Source organism: Aythya ferina (assembly GCF_964211825.1).
Source record: "Aythya ferina genome assembly, chromosome: 4".
Classification (NCBI taxonomy): domain Eukaryota; kingdom Metazoa; phylum Chordata; class Aves; order Anseriformes; family Anatidae; genus Aythya; species Aythya ferina.
The window spans coordinates 59,262,845-59,283,925 of record NC_140300.1 but is presented as its reverse complement, the minus strand read 5'-3'; the positions used below and the strand labels follow the sequence as shown (position 1 = coordinate 59,283,925).

The 21,081-nt window shown below is 43.5% G+C and overlaps 1 protein-coding gene across 2 annotated transcripts in view; it reads right to left on the bottom strand.

Moving 5' to 3' along the window:
• The window catches only part of MTUS1 (microtubule associated scaffold protein 1), a 111,545-nt gene extending 90,571 nt beyond the window's left edge, over positions 1–20,974 (bottom strand). The window contains exon 1 of one of the 2 annotated variants that reach the window (XM_084517471.1): positions 20,867–20,974. The gene's annotated coding sequence lies outside the window, so the exon portion shown is untranslated. The other variant, XM_084517472.1, reaches the window with a different exon arrangement.
• Positions 20,975–21,081: the final 107 nt, after the last annotated feature.

The following is a 21,081-nucleotide window of genomic DNA, read 5'->3' as shown; positions in this document are numbered from 1 at the left end:
CTATATTTAACACCGACATACAATATGAACTAGTTTACTGAGCATTTGGAATACCTCCAACATAATCTGTAGTGAAGTAAGATACAGTAAGTCCAGCAGTATTATTTAGCTCTAGTGGATTATTCTGTGCAACAAATCTGTAACCCAATTAAGTACCTGAAAAAAGCAGGTCAACACATCCTCTAATGACCAAAAAAGTAGCATCCTTGTCACAATATCCTTTTGCAGTGCAGATTATTAGTCAAGATGCTTAGGATTTCTCAAGTTAACCAGGTCAGAAGTTTAATCAGCTCACAGTTTTTGCAGACTCAAAGATGCCTACTACGCAGAAGTTGTCATTCAGTCAAGGAAGGCTACAGCCAGCCAGGAAAGAGTTTCCACTTCCCTTATAAGAAATCCTATCACTGAATTAGGACTGCGCAGCAACAGCATCACAGCAGAACTGAATTCTGAAGATTTTATTTACCAAATTAAAAAGCAAGTGTTCCTATGCATTTTTTCATACTCAAGGCTACTGATTACATACATGGGAACAAAATCTGCTAACACTTCAACAAATCGGTTAACAGAAATAATATTTTGTTAGCCAAATAGGAAACAGCTCCAACCCAATGATTGGAAGTCCTAAAGGTGCTGCAGCTGTTGAGGATTTTCAGCAAGTATTGTTGAATACTCTCTTAAACCATATACATGTAAATCCTAACAACATCACTGATATTTCACCTGCACTGCTGCATAACTGACATCTGGACTAACTGAGCGACTCACAACCATTGTTCCAAATGTTGTAGGCTCAAGAGGGAGGAAAAAAAAACTATCATATTGTTTTTATATTCAAAAAATGTTATGTTTCCTACAAAGGAAACTGTTTCCCACAGTGAAATCAGTTCTGCTGCTTGAGTTTGTTTTTATATTTTACTCCTTTTTACATTTTTTTATTTGTTTATTTTTGGTCTCAGAACACTGAATCCAACAGGGACTGGCCCTGCAGAGCAAGAACATAGCCCTCTACCTCTGTAGCAGACAAGCTACAAAAACAAAGATGCCGTGACAGTTCTGTAGAGCTGCTTTGAGAAAACAGCTTGATTTACACAACTCTTAGGCCAGGGGGGGACAACAATGAGTGCTCTCTGGAAAGCACGAACTCCCACGTGCAGCTTCACCACAGCTGCCTGCAGCCTTGTGAGAGCTCAGGTTCCACTTGGCCCTCTCGGGGGCAGGACCAGAGAGAAGGGGAAGCTGGGCACAAATTGCTTGCAAGACTGCCAGGATGGGGTTATTTGTCTGACCTGCATAATCTGGGCTGGATATAGATGCGCAGCCTGCCGCCCTGCTCTCTGCAGACGCCCTCAGCTCCAGGGAATGGGCTCCACTTGAGCACAGAGCAGCAGCGCTTCTCTGGAGGGTTCTGCATCCACTGGGCAACAGTGGGACTCGATGCTACAGCCTAGAAAGTGTCCCATCAGTCCCTCAGTGACTGCTCAGGAATGCTGCAGTCTAGCAATGAATCATAATTTCTTCGTTAAAATGCAGGAGGTGCAAACCCATTACTTTAACTTTAAGCAACTTGTTTCAAGGAGAAGCGTTAAGATCAAATCCAAATGCTTTTTATAGCTTCTACAGTACAGCCAAACCTCTACACCAGCACTTTCAGATAGCTGAAACACTATTTCAACTTCAAAATACTAACCTCACAAACAATTCTCCCTGTTCGTCTACTTAGCTGACTTGGCAGCTTCCCAAAAGAGCAAAGATAAAAGCAAGTCCCACAAGAGTAAATACACAACCAGATCTCGACAAGCACCCTGGAAATACAGCTTCACGTGGCCCAGAATATTAGCTTTCATTTCATTTTAAGACTGACCAAAATCAATGCAAGGGGCAGTGACAGAAGCATTACACACCTGGCGCCACATCCATACCTGCTGTTCCCAAGAGAGCTTCAGCTCCTGCTACGGCTGTCCCTTGAGCTGGGGAGTGCAGAGGACGCTCCACATGCTGGGAAAGTACTGCTGCTGGGCTACAGAGGTAAAAAGCTGCACCCTACTTTTATTATAAAATTAGGTCATAACTCTGCAATAACTGACAGACTTTTTTTTTCTTGCAAGGACTGATCACACATTAGACATGCTATCCTCCATCAAGCGATTCACTCACACACATGGATAGGCTCTCTGAAGCCTCTAAAACTTGGTGCCATGCAAAAACTACCCAGCCTACAACACAGCTCACCTCACATTTAACCCTTTAGGCTTTGACTTCACCAGTTTTATAAGCCCGATAGAGGAAAACGTGAATTACATATGAACAAGAATAGCAGTGTGATTATTTAAGGGACACTGGTCTGTCACGGTACATTTTAAGTGATCATTCCACCACCACACATCCAGTTGCATACCAGGAACCTATAAAATACTATTTCTTGGGCTAAACTACATTTAGACAGGTAAACCTGAATTTAGAAAATAACTAGGAGAACATAAAAATAAAGGGATCTTCCATTAATACCATGAGGGGAAAAAATTAAGTCATTTTAGTGGGAAGAAATACTGCAACTTCTACAGATTCTGCCTAAGGTCAGGCAATACAAACTTTCAAGTTAAATGATTTATTTTCCTATAGTTAAAGTTTAAATCTCCCCCTGCTCAAAACTGTAGAGAGCATGTACAGGATGTACAGCTTCACTAGGTGCAAACTTCTCCAAAGCTGTGCTTTCTGGGCTGCTCCTCCAAGGACATCCTTCGCTAGGAGGGCAACAGAGACAGAACATTATTTCTGGATTTATGTTGGTCACTGACCTACATTATTTAATTCTGGGAAGTCAAATGAGGAAAAGGAACGGCGGCAAATGGCAGCTGCTGGGTCAACCAGTCGCTTGACAGGACAAAGTCATGAAACCATCATTCACCTCAGCAGTAAGTCAGGAATGCCGGCATTTCACACAGCAAGCACTGCAGTACTCTGTAATGCAGGTGGAGAACTCCACAGGGGGCTAACACAAATAAATGCACTAAAGAAAATTCACACAACTTATCTTACTTCAGCACGTAGATGAGAAACTGCTTCCTGCATTTCACCTCAAAGACACAACAAAATAATTCTCATATTTAAACTTCTCATAGCTTCTGTGGGGATGAGGAATGAAGACTGCTGAAAAACAAACCACCAAAATTGCTTCGGTGGCAATACAAAAGTGAACTGAACTGTCCTGTGAACCATTACCAACTTTTTTTTTCCACAAACCCATCACAGTAAGTTTAAATTTGCAGGACAGAATTATTTGATCTGTGGGTATCAAGTTCAAAGCATGTTAAGAACATTGCAGTTTCTAGATCTCCTTCTAGAAATCCACCAATTTACAGTACACATTTACAGGATTTTATGTCCAGCTCAGCTTCCTGAAGTACTCTGGTAAATGAAATCCCCAAATGCTGGGTAATCCTAAATTGAAATGAGTTGCCTACACAGGGTGGGAAAAATAAAAATAACAGTAGAAAACCCCCAACCTACAGACACACACCTAGTGCTGAGTAATCCAAGAAAATAAAGAAATTACAAAGCTTCTCCTGGTAGGAAAGCACATGGGCCTAATTGCCGAATGCTGAGTGAAAAAAGGTTGAGCTGAACACAACATACAGGAAGCACTTACACAAGATTTCCATTTGCTGGTGCTCCCATTTTTATTTCTCTAATTTCAGAAAACGTTTGAGCTCTCTGTCCCTCCTACACCAGGTCTTGAGACCGAACAGAAGACAGTTTCCACCTTGCCTTTTTTTCCTTCAAACACACCGTCGGGTTTCTCTGTTCTGTGGGCCAAATCAAACATACCAGAGGTGTTTGCACAAATCCCTGGGTTGTATACTGCTCACAAATGTCAACTGCAAGCAATTCATGCTGCATGAGGAGCTCTCTCCAGAGGAAGCCGCCTCACAAGAAGCGGGGATAGAAGGGACTGGCATGTAGAATGCTGGCAGTTAATTTTCTGGAAAGTTCATCAACATCCACGACTTCGGAGTTGCACAACATGTACTATTTGGTGGTCAGACCTATCACTGTTCAGAAGATTTCTGAATAGTTGAGGGACACCAGTCTGTCCAAATGGATACAAGATGGTGCTGGACGCCATGGCTGCCCTGGCCTGGATTTGTTGTACCCACAGAGAAGCTCCCGCTCGAAACCAGGTAGGCCACAAGCAAGGTGGCCCCTGGACTGGGACAACTTTACGGAGAAGGCCAAAGCTCAGTTGGTACTGTAGGCAAAGTGCTCAAATTAGTTCTGCTTCTCTCATCTTCCATATCACAGACTGCTGGGGCACTGCATTTCTGAGTGTATAGAATGGTCTTTAAATAAAACCCGAACACCTACAGTTGGTCTCTGACTTTTCTTGAAGCAAAAAGCAGAGAGATCTAAATTCTCAACTAACCACATGACAGGTAAACAGCTTCTACTGAGGTATGCACACAGGTCTAAAAATCAAGTTGTCAGCAAGTCAGACAAGTCTTCACACTGATAAATATTGTTAGACCAAGTCCTTTGACCACTTTTTCACAAATCACTAGAGAACAGCAGATGAGGAAGGCAGCAGAAAAACACACATTTTCATAACATTAAACTGTACTAAAACCTCCTGAACTATTTCACACAATCTGAGTCAGTTATTTTGCACAGAATGGACTGAACACAAGGTACAGCACTAGCCCACTGGGCTTACTTAAACAAGCCTGCATAAGTTTCCACATGCAGAAGAAAAAACGAACAAACCTCACTGTTCAGGTTTATTTATATGTCAGGTGCTTGCATGTTTGTTCATAAAACCACACACTAGAAAAATGTATTTTAAAAGCTGTTTGACAAAACAATCACAAGTCTAATCACAGCCACAGGTTTAGTGCAGTAACACACTGGAGCTTACTGTTAGGATAACTTGATGAATCAGATGCCTATCTCTGTCTTATTCTTTGATACAAAGGGTAGCTCATTTGTATTCCACAAGGAGAACACACCAGTTCTGGTAATAGAACTATGAAATCCTAGTTCTTTAAAGAACACCAACTATATGTCCTAAGCATATATATGTTGGGTTAAGCATCCAATATAAAATACACACGCAAATTAACAGTTAGATCAGTGAATAATTCAAATCCCACACCAACTACAGGAGAACTTCTATCCTGAGCAAGCAATGTAATAACAAAATCAAAGTCAGGCTGTGATATCCAAAATTAGAGCATCAGCAACCACGAGCATCAACACCTCACTGTGCAGGAGTCCACATTTGTGGAGTCCACAGCCTGGAGAGATTCACCTTGCTTGTCCCCAAAAGGTCAATGCATTCAAAATATTCACTACGGGGCAGGAAACCAAATGCCAACTTAGAGAACATTCCTGGGGTCTTGCCACCAAACCTCTCTCAAAGGGAGGCTGCCAAGTTTCATGCATCTCGTGTTACACGAGCCACAAGATGTGACAACCCTCTCATGCCATCCCACCTCTCTGCCAAGATGCACAGAGCCAGCTGGGGGCCAGCAGAGCCAGCAGGCACCGGAGGAACCACCTCAGCAGCCTGGAACAGCTGAAGAAATGCAGCTGCAGGAATAAGAGCTGCGAGCTCAGGTGCAGCAGTAACAGCTACAAGGACTGCAGCAGCAAAAGGTGAGAAAGGCTGGGGAGGACCCCAACCCAGACTCTCCTGACTGCAGGCTTTCACACCAGCCCTCCCCATGACACATACAAGCCCTGACAAGTTCACAAACACACAGCCTTAGAAACCTATGGATGCCTGAAAAGAAATATGGGGAGAAAAAAAAAAAAAAAAATCACAGATTTCAGTTTCTATCCAATCTAGTCTGCCAGTTTATACTGTCCTACTTTATTCTACCACCACTGGAAAAATCTACACTGCCATCTACAAACTAGTTCATTGACTAGTTTCTTTACTTGTGCCCTAGGAGTTGGCTCAAGCCTTACCAAAGCATTAGTCAGCACAGGAAGAAAAAGATCCTGCCTGTAAAAGGTACTTGAATAAGAGTTCTTATCCAAAGCAGAACTGCAGGGAAGACTTTTAAAATACCAACTAGAAAAAAAAAAAAAAAAAAGCATAAGAGGTGCATGAGAGTCACAAGATCACTTTCTGCTTAATAGCGAGCATATTCAGAAAGAAACAAGATGTCAATGCTGTCATGATTATTTACAAAGAATATATACAGAGACATACCAGCCTCTAGCTCTTTCTCCAGACAGGAGGTGTTTGCAGACTATCAGATACTTTTGAGTGGCAGAAACAACTTCCTACACAGCACACAGCTCAGCAGCTGTACTGATGCAAACGCAAATCACCTGCTCTCACCAGCTAAAACCTCACTGGCAAAGCACAGCCAGTTTACAGCTGAAAGTCAGGAAGCCCAGGCTGCAGGACAGAGGAGGGCACATTTGCTTTTCAGGCACCCGGATGCAGTATCACAACTTGATCTGAGGTTTGGAAAGGCACAAGATATGCATGGATCATGAAATTGCATTTGTTCCCCTAGCTCAAAGCCTATTGTTGGGCACCAGCCAGCACTGTGTGATCGCTTCAGATCCCATGCTCATTTAGACCATGATAAAGGTCTAAATGGGAAAGGGAGCTTGCAGTCCTAAGCACCCACTGGCCCCATGAAGCTGCGCTCCTTCCCTCCATTTGCTGAGGAAAAGACAATTTGGGAGACTAATGGAAAGCAGCACATTAGTTACCTGTGATAATGGCTTAGTCAGCTGTGATAATGGTTTCTCCTTTTCAGTTTAAAAAATATGCCTGCTCAGACACAGAGGGGTGTAGAGCAGAGTTCACAGCAGTTTCACTGTCCCCAGTTGGTTAAATGTTTAAACAGATCCAACTTACACTCCTCCAGACCTGCTGGTTGGAGATGTCAGCCCACAGGGCTACAGCTTAACCCTTGCTGGTGCTGCTGGACACCTGATTCCGGTCACAGTTTCCCCTGTTTTAGACACTAATCCTCACGCTTCTCACCTCTTAGTGCAAAGATGAAAATATTTTATATATTTAAAAAAAAAAAAAATAGTAACCAAAAATGTTAAGTATTGTTACTACTCCTACTCCACATCAGCAGGAAGCCAGAGGTAAAGATGTGAGGGGCAGAAATACAGGCATGAAACTAGAAATCTATAATTATTTTAGAATTAGAATTGTGGACACTGGAAATAACATTTTAAAAAGAAAATAGTAGACAACCCAAGAAATTGTGAATTTAAAATATTTGTTGCATTACAACCCTGCAAAAGCTGCCTCTAGAATAGAAATAGAATAGATAAAAATAGCAGGAATTTCTGTGAACAGAGACCTATATCTAGACCCAACTCCCACATCCAGTCCTTCTACCTGCGTATCGGTTTCAGGAAGAAATGTTAAAAAAAAAAAAAAAAAAAAAAAAAGCACACAACTAAAACTAAGATAAAGCAAACAACAACAAAACATGCACAACACAGCAGAGCTAGAAGTACAGGCAACGCCGTGGCTACCTGTTCGTTTGACCCAAATCACCTGAATCACCAGGGGACAACAGTACCAAGACAGCCCACTGGCATCCGAATTTAGGCTTTTTAAGCAGTCCACAGCTTGCCTGTGCCTGATACTGGTTCTGTTCCCAAGTGCTGGGTACTCGTTTGTAGGTTAGTTAGTCATACCTAGAGTCCAGCTCCATTAAAACAGTATTTATTACAGTTTGATAATACATTCAAATCAGTAACTTGGTTAGCTGAATATGTAAATACCTTTTGAAACATTTCATTTCCTATTCTTCCCCCCTTCTACGTATAGGTCCCCTCTCCTACAGAGAAGCTGACTAGATTTCCTTTACCACCTTTCAAGGTTTATAAATAGAAGGAAAGATCAATCAAATCAAAACACTGATAGCTCCCATTTCAGGACCTTAATTTAGCTAAAGATAGCAACAGACGGGCAAAAAAATGCTTTAACGCGACAAAGATCACAGATCAAAGATCACTGCAGATACTGAGAATGCAAAAAAAAAAAAAAAAAAAAAAAAAGTCCCTAAGTGGAGCCCTATTATCTCAGGCTCTCCATTTTATGAACTGCAACTTGATGGTTCTTCCCAAACTTCCACAGAAAATGGCACATTTTACTAGTTTTGCCAACACATCAGCCCCAGCCTTCCAGGAAATAATGTGTCAGCAACATATGGAAACCACTTGCAGGGTTTTTTTTGGCATTTCTCTCTTAGCCTGGCATGTTTTTAGCATTAATTGTGGAAGCCACTAATACTTCTGTTTTAGCTCTTAAATTTAAAACACCGGGGGAACATTAAAACCAATGACAGTATGTGGTTGTCATTTGGTGTAACTTACCAAACCTCCCTCACAAGGATTATCAGCTCCTAAATAATTCTTGTACTTTCTGAAGTCGTATGCCCAAATCTAGTCCAGAGCGAACATTTTAGTTACAAGTCATCTTATTATCCACTGTGTAGTGCACAATAAAGAGTAAGAGCCATATACAAGTGTATGCTCCTGCATTTAACGAACAAGCAATTTCTTATAAGCCACACAAATAAATTTGGGAAGTTATTGAGAATACAGTAGCATCTCATACAAAGGCACGGGGGTAGAAAAGAATCAGCACAAACTTCTCACCAAAGTCAAGGCCCAAACATTTTAAAAAGAGATGAGTTGAGGCCAAGATTAGTCACCACAAGCTCTCCTCAGTGCCATACACCAGAAGACAAGTAAACAGCAAGACCAAGGGGGGAAAAAATTAAAATCAAACATAATAAAACACAGAAACTGGACTATATCGAGCTCTCTCATGAGATGTCAGCTTTCAAAGCTCAGTTCAGTCATGCAGCAATAATAGGCTCCAGCTAAAGAATTTCCCTTGGACTCTGCCAGCAGTGCATCAAAGCTCACCATGTGCTAGCCATTCGTCGTGTGAATAGATCTGATGAGGACTTCACAGGTGGCATTTGCAAAGACGTATTCTCTGTAATGGTTCAGATCGTATTTATGCCTAGGGATGAGAGCTCTGTCCAGCGAAGTAAGCAGTCAGTTTGCCTGGCCATGCCTGGAGCAAAAGGAAGCCGGCCTTGCCGAACTTCCCTTTCTGTTACTTGGTGAGTTCTGGAGAGCCTGGGCAGCCACTGCCAGGTCAAAAAACCTACCTGTATGATTGTAACATCGTGTTATTTCAATTTAAAATAATTTAAGTCAAAAATAATTTAACTTTAAACCATCGTGTTATTTCAATTTAAAATAGTTTAAGTCAAAAATAATTTAACTTTAAACCAGCACCAGGGTGAGGAAACATGTGCTCCAAGTCTCCAGGAGAAAGGCACACAGGTGTTTCCCCGTATTGTCCTTTCACCATGCACCACGAGTCACGGCAAACACCTACCCTGGGAGACAATTTTACATTAAATAGCCTGCAGAGCAGCTTGGACAAATGTAGTTTTAGCCTACTTGAAGATAGCCCAAGGAAAGAACAGTCATTTGGAAAAGCCATGTCACAACATGTCAAGCAATTACTCATTTTTCCCCTAGAGAAATAACAGCTCTCCCTCACCTGTTTCAAGCGACACAAACTGCAGCCTCTTCTTGTCTGCTACAGGCACTGAAAGAAGCAGATGATACTTCCAAAAAGCCAAGCTGGAAACTTCCCTCCAATCCATTTAACCACATCATACCTTTACCCTAGAAGTCCATAATTTGCTTTTACACCTCCTTACTGTAGCTTTTCCAGTTAATTCAGCATCACAGGAAAAGAAGAAAAAAGCTAAGTACACTAGCTATGTAAAATGTTGGGTTTTTATGTAAAATAAGATAGTTTCAGCCTCTGAAATATTTCTTTCCTCGGGGTATAAAAGAATTGCAATAAGCAAACAAATAGAGTTTACCAAAGTCAATTTAAATGTGAAATTATGACAGCTGTATTAAAAAAAAGCCTCTACTGTAACATATTCATCATTCAAATTAAGGCATCCAAGTAGCATGAGCTGCCAACATTTTAAACAGACAAGCCACTGGCTTTGGGCACACCGAGTTGACGAGTTAAGCATTTCAGAAGAATTTCTCTTTGTGAACAAGAAGCGGGGTTTTCTCCTTGTATATTTAAATCATTCAATTCTGTGACTAGGTTTGCAAGGCATAGGAAATGAAAACTATTTGAAGTCTCATACGAGGACACAAAATTAAAGAAAACAAAAAAACAGCCTCTAATACTTCTGAAATTTTCAGTTTTCTACTCATTTAACTAGAATAATAGTAATAAGTTGCTTAACAGCTCATACACAAACAAGATAATAAATATGCCGGGTAACTAACAATTTCAATATGTCAATATGATTTTTTTTTTTGTTTTTTTTGCTTTTAAAGCTCAATTTCCTAAGTTCAACCCCAATTCCATTCAGAAGTCAATACTGCATCCAAATCTAGATGGAAGTTGGGTTTGGTAAGAACTGAACTTACATATGTGACTGAGATGACATAGACAGGAATTGTTACAAGTAACTTCCTGAAATACGAAGAAAAGAACCTAAGATATACAAAATGTAATATGTGTACTCTTGGTGATATGTAAGTATTACAGTAAGTGACGCAATGATCATAGGATGGTTTGGGTTGGAAGGGACCTTAAAGCCCACCCAGTTCCAACCCCCTGCCATGGGCAAGGACACCTCCCACCAGAACAGGCTGCCCAAAGCCCCATCCAGCCTGGCCCTCAGAACTGTCACGGATGGGGCATCCGTAGTGGACCATCCTTAAAAGATCATCATCCTTAAAAGATCATCATTCAACTCGTTCCCCTACAGAAAAATACATGAAGATCCTTACACTATCACCACAGCATTTAGCAGATACTGACTGAATGAAATGCCTACTCTCAGAGCAGCAAATAAGCAGTCTTTAGGCTAACCTATGCTCCTAGATAACAATCTCTACCTATGAGCTCTATAGCATTAAAATGCTTTCAGGTGTCAAAGTGATTTGGCAAATCCAAGCCTTTTCCTGTTTTTGGAAGAATCCTGCAAAAGTTAGCTGGACAGCAGCATGCTTCAGACTCCATCTGACAGAGCACACAGTAGCTCCACTACGTTACTGGTGGAAGAAAAGAATACTGGAAAAGCCAAGAAAACAACACAGAAATCAGAATGAACTAGAGCAATAAACCACTGAGTAGGACATCCAGTTGGGAAAAGACCCCATGAGCACCACAGGCACTCTCCATTCAGTTTTCCAGGGTGGTAAATCCTGCAGTTGCTCAGCTGGCATAGATGACAGAGCAGGATACTAGGATAAGTGTAACCCTAAAACAACCATGTGCTACCACCAACCCCAAAATAACCACTTGAAGCTTGCACCTCCAGGCCATTCCTCCCTTGCTACAGTGAGCTGGCCATCTCCTCACCATTACCTGACCCTCCTGGATCACTGCTCAAAGACATCATTACCACTTGGTCATGACATTAAGGGTCTCTTTGAAAAGACGGGGCATTCAGATGGAGCTGCTCTTTGAGGTATGTACCCTCTCAGCCCTGAGCTGTGTGCAGATGTTTCTCCTTTATCAGCCTCCCTTCACTAACAAGAATGGCCCTCATGAGGATTAAAGCACTTTCACTCTACTTAGCTATAGTTCAAACACCTTCAGGCAGAAGAGGCATCACTGACCACTACATTCCCTCAAGTTTCCTTATTTCTTGGCCAAAAGACAGATTATCACTTTATTATGTACTTGTGGAGCACTCAGAAGTAAACTCTGGATTCTTTCTCTAGCCTGATCGGGCCTTCTCCTCTGAACCACCATCAAGTGACGTGAAGGAAGAAGCTGGTCACTCAGAAGCACATCTGCCTTCCCCTCATGGGATAGCAAGTGAAACAGCTATTTAAGTAGATTTTTATTTATGTGTTACTTCTGTGCTCGCCATTTGCAGTACTTCTCTTTTCTTTGGGATATGCAAACATGAGGTCAAGCACTTACCTGTAGTGGTAGCCCAGAGTACTTCATTTCTGTGCTCGAAACACAAAATACCCCACAACTCCAGAACTTAATCAGGGTAGAACAAAATACTAGCTGTCTAGGAACCTTACATATTTGTTTTATAGGCTTGAAGTTAAGGGATTTGTGATGATTTTAGAGTTCTTAAAGTGTCAGGTTTCACATCTCTGCATGTTGAGAACCTCACGTACTTGTTTAACCTGCACATGAGAACTGTGAAGCAGAGCAAGATGAGGACATGGAGCTGTCTCTGCCCCACCAGCCTTATCTCAGCATGCCTTGTATAGCTGCATCACTCCCTCAAGTACAGAGAGCATCCTGTCACCAACGTAGCGTGGCTGCGACCAGCCTGCTAATAGAAAATATTCGGGATACTTGGCAGAAAACCGGGGTTTGCATCATCTGGCACAACAGTCAGGAAAAGCTCCCGGGAGGGGGATGCTTTTAGCAGAGTTCTCAGTAAACGTGAGGTCAGTATAAAAGCAGATTAGAGATGCAGTCCCGGGGTCAAAGCTCCCACTTCTCTTCCAGGGATAGGCAATGCAGTCCTCTGGGCTAAGGTAAAGAGCATTGGAAAAAAACTTCAGTGCAATTTCTTTCGGCTTGTCCCTTCAACTTTTTCCATTTCAAGCCTTAAGTACCGAGATTCCCAAATTAAGTTTGAGCTCTACGCTTATCAAACCCCTGCTTCGCCCTGGCATTCCAGTCCAAACAAGGTAATTTTGTATTTCGTTCTCTTTAACACATTACCCAGTTTTCAAAGGGTTTTAAATTGCTACATACAGATTGGTATCTTTCAGGATTATTCTTGCTAGAGTCCACACTAGCTTATTTTTCCTGGATTTAGATTTACGGTCCATTGCTTTTATTTAACCTAAAGAGTTCGGTAAAAAGTTCTGATACCATCTGCAAGAATTCCCTTCCCCTCAACTAAATAGGAAAAATCGAGTCAATTGTCCCCTTTTAGGATACCCTTGTCCAGGATTATCCTTAAATTATAGTCTTTGAAGTTACCAGATCACTGCACTACTGCACTATTGAGCAATTCTTATTTTTTTTGGCCACGCTGGGAACGGTTTGTGTCTCAGGGTTAGGCACACGCTGTTCTACTTAAGTGGCAACATGCCAAATCCGTTTAAATATTTAAACATTAACCTCACAGTTACTAGTTTGTTTAAAAAAAAAAAAAAAAAACAGGCAGCCATTATTCCAGAGAGATTAAATTCATTCTCCAGCCAGCATCCCGAGTGCAAAGGCCATTTTGCCACTCTCTGAAAATGATTTCTGGAAGAGCCGAAGAGTATGGAAAAGTTATTGGAGTATTTGTAACTGCTTCACAGACAGACTTCAGGCTTCTTTTCTTTTGAAGTGTAGATACACAGTATGTGACATTTTCCTCTCTGGCTCTCTCTGTTAATCTCCTGCATTTAAAAAAAATCTACTGTTTGGCATTAGGAAAGTTGAGAAGTTTTGAAGAATTCCACAGGCATCTTTTCTTTTGCTTATCCTACACCAAAAACCAGATAGCAGACAACTAAGCAGCACTCTGCACGGCTAGATGTCAAACAAAGCAAATATTTAAAATCTCCCCATAATAAAAAAAGAGTGCAAGGACTCAAACACCCCCTTCCAAAAATACGATAAAAAAAAAAACAACACTAATAAAAGCAAAACAAAAACATGCAAGACAACCCACCACAACACTGACCTCATACCTAAGTTTAAGAAGCAGCTACCAAACAGTTAACACCTGAATAAACAAGGACAGTGTTGCTATTTACCCTCTGTAATAAGTTGTATGATTACCCAGTTATTCAGTGTTATTCTGAGGCCAAATATATATATATATATATATATGTTTTGACCTCTAAAATTTCTCTGAAATGCACAGCTAGATAACAATTGGAATAAACACAAATATTACTTTTCTTTAAATGATTTTTTTTTTACAGTTAGGTCGAAAGATCAGCAAAAGACAAGCAGGGAAGAAGCCATCAGGCTTATTTTGGAAGTACTTTGCAAACCACCTTCTGCTATCTGGAGACCATGGTCTGGAGACCATTAGTCCTGGAGAGAGAAGCCTGCTGTTCGATGGTGTCTCACATTTGAGAAGCATAAACCTAGCTTTACACAAAGCCACTGGCTGGCAAAACAAAACAGCTCTCAAGAGCATATTGCAACTTATATACATATTTTTCCTTAGAAACCTCGTTCCCTGCAATTTTTTCACAGGACCCAAGCTGTAGGCTGCCCCTCCGCAGGAAGCTGGCGTTCGCCATGCTGTTTATAAATAAGCAGGCAGCTCCTACGAGTAGCTTTGCTCTGCCATAAATGCGATATAAACAATCTCTAAATATAACTCCTGTGGGTACTATGGAACGACCTCTACAGCACCAGCCTGCTTTTATCAATGATACGCATCCCATTATAGATCAGAGGACAAGAAGAGCGAGCCCAGAGCACACCACAGCTTCCACATTGTCTTGAGTAAGACAGCTGAACGACTGGAAATACGTGAAGGGCTGCGAGGCTGGAAAACAAAGGCTTCCCACTTACTTGGCACTGAAAATAACCCATGAAGGGATGGGAGGGGGAACAAAAGGAAACAAAAAACCACCCCAGGCTTACTATATTTAGCAGACCGCTTACCTAGAACGTACCCCACGTAAGAATAAATGCTGGAGCCGTGCCCACGTGCCAAGGCACGCAGCTGAAATGCCAAGCGTCCTGCCAGAGGGGCTGCTCTCACCACTGCGGTTCACTGCCTGCGCTCCTCTCAAGCAGCTCTGGGGTACATTATGATTATACCTCGCAAGGCTCCACAGCGTTTTTTCTTGTGTAAAAAGTGTCTTTTTCCACACGTGCGTGCTTGTGACTACACGTTGGCATACAGGAGAGCACAGTGACCCGTGGGACGTGGCATTTCAGGTGAGAGGGGACACTGCTCTATGGGCAATGGGGCACAGAGGGAGACAAGGAAAATACTGACTGTCATTCTGCCAGGACAAGCAGAAAAAGCCACGCAGGGACCCTAACTAAGACGGCAGGCATCAGTGCCTAGTACTGGCAGCAGCCAGCCACTATTCCAACACAAAGAAGTAAAACCAAGCATACGCAATACCACAGTGATGGCTAAAGCTTCAGTACCTCTTTCAGTAGAGGCAGCTTTTCGCAAGACTTCAGAAGGGCTAATGATGCAGCACCCTCATCTAGGAAGCTGAAGATAGCTGCTATTCAGCCATCACCTTGCAATTAAGCTGGTAAATGAACCACCATTTGAAGCCAGCTGAAATTTGGAACCAGATTTACTAACCTCAACACTGAGATGCAGAGCTACGTAGAGCAGAGAAGCATGCACAAATACTGGTTATGCCCCATACAACCATTGGGAAACCTATGAGAAACTTGTGACATGAAGGACTTGCTTTAGAGTATTTGATTTTGGAGCCCGCTTACTGCAATCCCAGTTGTACTTGCCGGTATTGCACCAAATCCACGGCACGCAAACCCAAGTTCAGGGCAAGGAAAGGCAGGTAGTGATGAGTCCTAACCAAATACAGGATCAGCTCAGATGTCTATATTTATCTAATAATACAGAAGACAGCTTTCACCACATGCAATATACATTATGAAGCACGTGACCAGCAGCCTTTATAATTTGCTGAGAAAATTGCCAAGCTCATGAGGTTTATACCACCTGTACAAACCTCGTTGTATCCTCAATATCAGGGAGCTACAAGGAGCAAAGAAACTTCGTGCTCTGCACAACTCCAGATGAGCATTAAAATAAGCTATTCACCAGAAGAGTTTGTGCACAGCAGGGACATTTATTCTACAGCTCCAGGTTCAAGCACCCTGCAATAAGCAGGCTCACGAAGTGCTTGGCAAGCCTCTGCCACCCTTCCAGGCAGATACTGACAGTGCAGTTGCTTAAAGGCACCCAGCTGCCTGAGGCCACCAACCCATGTGGATTGCAGAACCAGCCATTATTATCTCCTGGCATCAAGGCTCTGGCCGATTATAATATTTTAGCAAGAGACAACACCCAGACAGTTCAGTTTCATAAGAGTCAGCTGTACCGAGTCCTGAACAGGTCCTAGGATGTGTTTAGGAGCACAAAACAAGGCACGGGAAATGGATTCACTGCAGGGGAAATCTGTAGCTTTGGGACACTTCTGTACTGAGAATGACGAAGGGTAAGAACTCAACTAGACCAAAATACCTGAAAAAAAAAAAAAAAATCATTTAATTTAGAGAAAACTTGCAAAGGAAGGATTCCAGGTATCCACCTGTAGACACAAACCTTGACCAAAAAATGATCATCTGCAAGTAAGCCTCAAATAAAAAGACACTCACTGCATCTAAACAAGTGTACGGTGAGTCTTCTGGTACACGAGGGCAGAAAGCTGCTCAAAAAGACACTGCTGGCAACCAACTCATGAAATTGAGCTACACATTGTGATGAGACAGGCTGCTCTGTGAACTATAAATCACATCAGCTGTTGATTGCAGCTGCTGGATAATCTAATAGAGATGTGAAAAATATGAGATTTTACAAACAATAAGAAAGGTTCGTGGCCCACACTGCTTGAAAGATGGAAGAATAAACTGTCACAGTCTGCCGTGCATCACTAAGCGAGGAATAAATCAAACATACCAAAAAGTATCCTCCTTAGTAGAAAACTGCAGTAGGCATTATTAGCTCCCATAAACTTATACATGTCTGAAGTACAGCTGAGCTGATACGTGCACCACACAGGCTGCCCAGGTACAAACATCTGGCAGAGAGCATAGCTGAAGCAGCGAGCTGTCCGGAGAGTACTAGGTGACAGCATCAAGAACCATCAAGCTTCTACAGAAGTCTCCTACATACCTCCCATGCAATAAACCCACACAGTCAGCATTAAGGCTGGCCGAAGATGCCTCGCAGAAGCAAAACCAGCAGACAAGCCATGCGATTAGGCACCATTGCAACAGCAGAGCATTACAATCAGCAGGTTTCCTAGAGCAGCTAAGAGCTAGGCAAAGAGTAATGGTGTTAGGATCCCAGACTGCCAATGGGAGAAAAGCAACACGGTGCAGAAACCAGATGGGAGTGCTGCAACACATCGAGCCTGCTTACAGCGCCAGGAACCGCTAAGCCAGCACGTCCAGAGGTGGCTGCATCAAATAGCTGTACACCAGCAGTGTCAAAGGGGAGGTTTTTGCTGTCATGCAACACAGCTGAGATAGATTCGGTGGATATAGCATCAGTGGGAAACTCTTCCCATGCTTGGACTGTTAGAATTAATGAAGAACCCACAGGACATTGAGAGCTTCAGGTGTGAGTCAGAAATAACGAGGCACACACATCATACTAGACAACTGCTACAACAGCCACACAGGAGCTGAATGATTGCTATCTGACAAGGTGGACAATGACAAACACCCATTTTCCTCTTCTCCTGAAGTGCACAGTGACAGGATGACTTCTCAGACCAGTTTAATTTTAGAGCCAGGGGGCACCAATGCCTCACTTTAGGCCAATTTCCTCGAAGCTCTCCATGTGCAGCATGTGAAAGAAGGCAGTTGTACCAAAACCTGAAACTTAATCCAGCTTTTTTAATGTCAGGGAACTCAGTTAACAAAGTATCACACACAGGTTGTTCTGCCTGACCCTGTGCAGCCGATGGCTGCTGTTAGTCTGGGCAGAAGGACAAGAGTTGAGTGCACGTTCAGCAGAACCTGCAGCAGCAGCCAGTTCACCAAACCCACTGCAGGTCATGACATCTTGCCTGCCAGTGCTCTACGTGCACCAGCTTCATTTCCCTGTGAAATTCCCATGTGCTCTCTCCTGCATACGTGCACGGTAATCCACATCTACATTATGTGCAAAAATATGTTAATGCTCATTTTTAACATGGTATTTACAAACATAAAAAAATAAACAAATCACAAAACCTCTAAGTATTTGAAGACTGCTGAAAGCACATTGGCAACTTGGTATTTAGACTTCAGTAACCTGTAAGAGCTAACGTGAAATTTATGATTTTTTTAATAAATAATAATAATAAAAAAAAGTCGAACAGCAAAGCCAGGGGAACCAAACCAAAGAGGAATGAAAACGGAGACTGGAGGGCTACTACAAGTGGGTGGTCGCAGACCACAGCACAGCCAAACCCTAACAGCAGCTTGAGCTCTTCCTGATGCAACAACTAAACTGGATACTCACTGAAGCAGTTTGAGGTAAGTAACTTAACTGGAGAAGTGCCAGAATAATTAAGGATTAAAGACATTCATCCCAGTGAAGGAAAAGTCAATGGAATAAAACTGGAGTTGATACAGGTGCTAGCAATGGGATAAAAACTGTACTGTTCAGTAGAAAGTTACATCCCAAAATAACATTTGAGCAGTTTTTATTTTCAAGTACCAATGTAGAAAATCAACTAAAATAATTATTTTAGTTTTGTCACTTGGAGGACAAAAAAATATCAACTAGCACTTTTTTTTTTTTTTTTCGAGTAATAAATATTATTCTGCAAAATACCTTGTCTGTGCATAGTTATCTCAGTAACTACAGAAAATACAAAGGCAGTCAACAGCTTAACTTTTCCCACGCCTCTATCAGAACAACTGCTGAGTCCGAAAACATCTTCATACATGAGGTAGGAAAAGGACAAAACTCCACAGTGCAAGTATTCTCTTGGAAAAGAACTAGACTGTTCTCATAAAAGTGGGAATGTTTAAGAGAAACCGTACAACAGCCTGATACGCTTTGTAAACACTGAAGAAGCACCGAGTCTTGTTTCTCTTTTGAAAAGATACCCAGTAAAGCCAGCTAAAGGACATTAACCTCATCCAGCTTCAGCTCCAGTACTGCACTGTCTGAGCGTCCCTGAAGCCTGCCAGGTAATCCCCCGAATTCACAGGATATAGTCAACCTGAAAAGCACTCAATTTTCCTGATTTAACAGCAGCCAGGATACGTCGTGATAGGGAATTAAGAGAACAAAATGACCTAAAGAGAAATGGGGACTGCTGGGTAGGCAACCATTTCAGCAATTTCTGCTTGATCAAAATCCCACATGGCACTCAGGCTCTGAGGGTACCTCAACAGCCAGCTACAAAACATGCCCAATCGTAATAGAATGGGGGCATACTTTAACATCTTATATGACTGTAACATATTACATTTTATAAAATCCTATAAATCAATCCCTTACCGTCAGACAGCTTAAGTGCATTCTACAGTTTCTATTTCGCTGGACTGCTGAGATTGTTAGCTGCTTGACACATAGCTAAGATCAATGCTAAGCCCTGCAATTTATGAAAAAATAATATTTGACATTTTCCATAATAATCCAGCTCTGTGAAAGAATCTTTGCTCGTCCTAAGAAAAAAAAAAAAAGCCCACTTCTTTCATGTGTGATTGCAGACAAAAGTTTGCAGAAACCACAAAATGCAAGAGTTAGAAATAAGAGCCAAAACACATTTAAAGCATCATTACTTTGTCAATTTCTGACTTTGTCAAGGCCTTTACATCGCATTATCGCAGACTTAGTCTTACAGCTGAAATCAATACCTCAGAAGTGACTAAGCAAAACACAAAAGAATGGGGAACCAAGTTATGCATCCCATATTAAGCAAATAGCAAGCCTTAATCTCAATTGCCCTGAACGATACCATGAAACCAGCCTTAAGGTGGCATCCTTTAAAGGCTTAACATTTGGTCCAAGCTTTCCAAAATGCACGGCGATGTTTGTACTGGGTGGAAAATGGCCCTAACCAAAGTTTCAGCACCAGAACCACCTGATTATTGCTACCACCTCAGCCACAGCTCCGAGGCGGGCTGACCTCAGCAAGGAATGCGAACTCCCCGATATTTTTAAAGAGGGACTGGATGAGTTTTAAACGCAGCTTCGCCACCACACATGCAATGAACCTCTGTGACAGCAGAGCTGAAGGACAAACCGCTGCTCACCCACAACAGTGAGTGCCGAGGACGAGGCCCGTCCCGGGGGCTGCTGTGGGGTCCCGTGCGGCTGCCACGGCGCATCGCGCAGGGCACCAGCTATTTGTAAAGCCCATCGCAGTCAGCAGTCCCGACTGCGAACCGCATCCACACCGCTCGTCATCACCCCCTCCGAAACCCTCAGCGATGCGAACCAAGCAGCTCAAAGCCTTCCTGCTCCCACAGAGCTGGGTTTCGCCCTGTGCAAAGCCTACCCCTCCTCCCAGCCTGGACAGGGTAACCACGTACCCAGTGCTGTGCATCGCTGGGCTTCTTATGCAAGGTACAGCACAGGCAGCATTTTACGTTATATTCAGCTTCAGACTGTCACCAGCCTCACAGCACAGGAATCGAGACGTTGCTTTAGGAGCAAAAGCTGAGCTTGTCTCCCCACAGCCCCGACACCCCAGGTGCAGCCCGGCTGTGCCCCCACCCCGCCGCAGGGGCTGCACGCGCCCGGCCCCGCGCCCCGCGCCCTGTGAGCCGCGAACAAACGGCACCGGGCTTCACCCGCTCCCCGTTAACAGGAAAACAAATAAATAAATAAATAGATAAATAAATAAATAAGAACGCAAACTTTAATAAAACAAGCCCGGAACGGGTACTTACGCCGGCGCGCAGCCGCCACCCCCCCGCTCTCATCGCTCGGTTGCGCCCTCAGGACAAGCCCAAGCCCGAGCCCGAGCCGAGCCCGAGCCGCGCTGCAGCCGCACTTGCCGCCGGCTCCCTTGTGTGGAAGCCCGGGCTGGGCTCGGCTGGGCTGGGCTCGCCGCCCCGTCCCGTCCCGTCCCGTCCCGTCCCCCCGGAGCCCCGCACCCAGCCGCACCTGCCCGGCCGCAGCCCCGCCGCGGGCCCCCCGCGCTGCGCTGCCCTCACCTGGCGCCGGGCCGCCCCTGGGCGGTGCTACGGGGAACGGGACCGGGGGGACCCGGCAGGGACGCGGCCGCCTAGGGGCCGGCTGGAGGCGCAGGTGGCCGAGCCGCCGCCGCCGCCGCCTGGCCCGGGCTCAGCGCTTACCCCCGGGCAGCGGCGGGGCGGGACGGGAGCGGCCGCCTCCCCCCGGCAGGGCCCCTGCCTCGCCTCGCCTGGCC